Source organism: Eulemur rufifrons, chromosome 29, assembly GCF_041146395.1.
Source record: "Eulemur rufifrons isolate Redbay chromosome 29, OSU_ERuf_1, whole genome shotgun sequence".
Taxonomy (NCBI): domain Eukaryota; kingdom Metazoa; phylum Chordata; class Mammalia; order Primates; family Lemuridae; genus Eulemur; species Eulemur rufifrons.
The window spans coordinates 39217012-39220680 of NC_091011.1; the positions used below are offsets into that span (position 1 = coordinate 39217012).

Sequence of the window (3669 nt, forward strand, 5' to 3'; positions counted from 1 at the left end):
CCTTTCCTTGATTTTACTTTTTTCATGATAGGTTTAGTCTACTTGCTACCAGGCTTTTGGCCCTGGTGTTTGGTGTAGGACTTTATGGCATACCTCCTAAGAGAATGGAACAGGTTCTGTCGATGCTGCTGTACTAGACTATGATAGGCTCGGTCCTCCTTTTTAAAACTCTTTCTCGGTTACCCTGTTTAGACTTTTGCCCTTGATAGTCCTTGTTTTTCAGGAACACAGGATCAGATTCCTGGCCTCTGTAAGGCAGCCACCAGGTGACGAGCCAGGACCAAGGATTCCTGAGATCTAAAGATTATTCCCTTTTTTCCTCAAAATGGGTCAATCAGGGTCATGTGAAAATTGCATGCCATTTAATGTTTTTTGAAAAACTTCCAGAAACTTTCAGGGTGATCATTTGTATGCATTTTAATTATATCCATTCATTTGTACAGATGGCGACCCCGGCCTCAGCCCCAGACACACGAGCTTTGGTGGCAGACTTTATAGGCTATAAGCTGAGACAGAAGGGCTATGTCTGTAAAACTGGCCCAGAGAAGGGCCCAGCAGCTGACCCGTTGCACCAAGCCATGCCGGCAGCTGGAGATGAGTTCAAGACCCGGTTCCAACGTACCTTCTCTGGTCTGGTGACTCAGCTACATGTGACCCCAAGCTCAGCCCAGTAGTGCTTCACCCAGGTCACCAATGAGCTTTTCCAGGGGGGGCCCCAATTGGGGCCGCCTTGTGGCCTTCTTTGTCTTTGGGGCCGCACTATGTGCTGAGAGTGTCAACAGGGAGATAGAGCCACTAGTGGGACAAGTGCAGGAGTGGATGGTGGCCTACCCAGAGACACAGCTGGCTGACTGGATTCACAGCAGTGGGGGCTGGGCAGAGTTCACAGCTCTCTATGGGGACATGGCCCTGGAGGAGGCACGGCGTCAAAGAGAGAGAAACTGGGCATCAGTAAAAACAATGCTAATGGGGGCCGTAGCACTGGGGACCCTGTTAACTATAGGGGCTTTCTTCGCTAGCAAGCAAAACAGTTCCAGGGCCAGGTGGGGCTAGGTATGGCCCTTAAAATAGAGTAAATGTTAAGACAGGCGTACAACAGGGATAGACAAAAAAGATGATATATAAAAAACATATACACAGAAAAGCTGTTAAGACAGACCCTGGCCCTGATGGCAACTCCACAGATCCTGGTTATATATAACATGTCTTCCCCTCCACGCGCCCAAAGTGGGACCCAAACGAGGAGCAAGGTAAGGGGGCTCTCGATCGGTATTGCCAAACTCTGCTGGGCGGCATGCAGGCCGCAACTAACAGGCCAACTAATTTGTCTACGGTAAGCAAAACCATACAGAGACCTAAGGAGTCTCCAGCGGTGTTCCTAAAACGCTTTTTTAAAGCTTACCGCCTGTATACTCCCATAGACCCAGAGACACCAGAAAATAGACATGCCATTAATATGCCTTTTCCCACTTCATCAGCCCCTGATATTAGAGAAAGCTACAGAAAGTAGAGAGATTAAAAAGTGCTGTCTGAGTTAATAAAATTGCCCAGAAGAAAACAGACCCGTTGCATACTTATCTAACAGTTTGGACCTATAGTATCTGGCTGGCCAGACTGCTCGTGGGCCATTGCTGCGACAGCCGTCCTGGCAAAAGAAGCCTCTAAGTTCACTTTGGGGCAGGACTTGTATATCATAACCCCTCACTCAGTAGAGGCTCTAAAAAGTCCACCTAAAGAATGGCTTTCCAACTCACGTATAACCAAGTGCTGTTGCTAGATTCCCCCCAGGATTCGCTTCCTAAAGACAACTGCTCTTAACCCTGCCACTCTGCTGCCGGATGATGAGCCAGCAGAGCCACTGCATAACTGCTTCGAGATACTGGAGTCTCTTACCAGCCTAAAAACAGATCCCACCGATCTCCCATGGCCAGACCCTGATGAGGAACTGCATACGGATAAAAGCAGCTACATGTCTGAAAAAATCAGGTATGCAGGGCTGGCTATTATAACTACTGACCGGGTTATCTGGGCACAGGCTCTTGGGCATAAAACCTCAGCCCAAAAGGCCCAGGCCCTAAGACGGGGGAGAGCTTTACAATGGCACATGGACATGAGGCACTTTACCAAGAGCGAGGACTGACTCCCTGGTGGCGAGAGACAATGCTTTCACCGATGCGACAGCAAGAAAAGTCGCACAGAAACCAGTGGGGACTCTCCTAACTCTTCCCGGCTCTGCCAAAACGGCTCTTGCCAAACTCTCCAAACTATACCAAAAAAAGTTAAAAAAAGCCCTGAAGACTAGAACTGACACAGAAGGTTGGATATTCCTCAGCTACACCACCAAGCCTGGCAAGCTTCAACAAGGTGCCACGTCTACGCTCAAGTAAATCCAGGTAAAGGCATTAACCTTCCCCTCGAGGCCAAGTTGCGGAGACAAGCTCTGGAAAAACATTGAAAAGTGATTTTCACTAAAGTAAAACCAGGTAACTATAGATACCGGTATTTGCTTATGTTTATTGACACTTTCTCTTGATGGGCAAAAGCTGTCAGAGACAGCACAAATAACTATAAAAAAGCTGGTAACTAAAATTGTCCCCAGATTTGGCCTCCGGCTAACATTGGGGTCTGACAATGGCCTGGTGTTTATCACCAAAACAACTCAATTACTGGCCCAAGTAATATGATTAAAAATTACATTATGTCTATAGGCCTCAAAGTTCAGGACAGTTAAAGAAAATAAATAGGACTTTAAAAAAACACTAAATAAATTAAAGTTAGAGACTGGTAAAAACTGGGTGAGCCTCCTTCCCTTTGCCCTGCTAAAAACCTGGTGCACTCCTTATGTTAAAAACATAACCATGTAAAACCGTGTTCAGCCAACTAACCCCACTCCCGAGAAAGCTCTATTTCAGGTACAGCCTGGAGACCTCGTCTGGATAAGAAAACTTCAGCCTGCCAGTTCAGAGGCCAGGTGGGCTAGACCCCTGCCAGTGATCCTCACCACGCCCACAGCCATGAAGGTTGCCGGAAAGCGTCATTACATCCACCACATGTGGATCAAAAAGGCAACCCCAGATCAACTCCCCAAGAAATAGATCACCTGGCCCACCGAGGACCCAGTAAAGATAAGACTTTCCAAAAACTCCTCTAATTCCTCCTAGTTATCTGTTTTAATTTGGCAGGTGATACCCCCCACAAATATAAACTATACCTGGCTACTTCCCAGGTCCGCTTTGACCTCTGCCAGTTGTTTAGAGATAAAAACAAACAATGATATTAGAGAGGGTATGGGAGACTGAGCTATGGGTCTGACAGACTAAACAAAGGTTACAAGCTTATCAACACTATGCCTGCCCCCTACAGCATAAACAGCCTAATTTCTTATATTAAACAAAGAATTCGAGCTGTCAAACTTATGATCCTCCAAACTCACTGTCAACATATTTGTAACTCTCTTATTGTCCTTAGCAGGACCTTTAGTTTTGTTTCTCCTAACCCTGTTAGTGGGTCCATCCTAGCCCTGTTAGTGGGTCCGTGTATTCTAAATTACCTGTTGGTACAAAGTGTTAAGCTCATGATATTATGCACCCATTATCACCATGTGTGCAAAGATAAATCAAAGATTTGATTTCACGTGAAAACCAGTGGGGAATGTGATGAGGCACAGTA

At 46.4% G+C, this 3669-nt stretch overlaps 1 pseudogene; it reads left to right on the forward strand.

Moving 5' to 3' along the window:
* Window positions 1-443: 443 nt before the first annotated feature.
* Window positions 444-3095, forward strand: LOC138376978 (bcl-2-like protein 2; annotated as a pseudogene).
* Window positions 3096-3669: the final 574 nt, after the last annotated feature.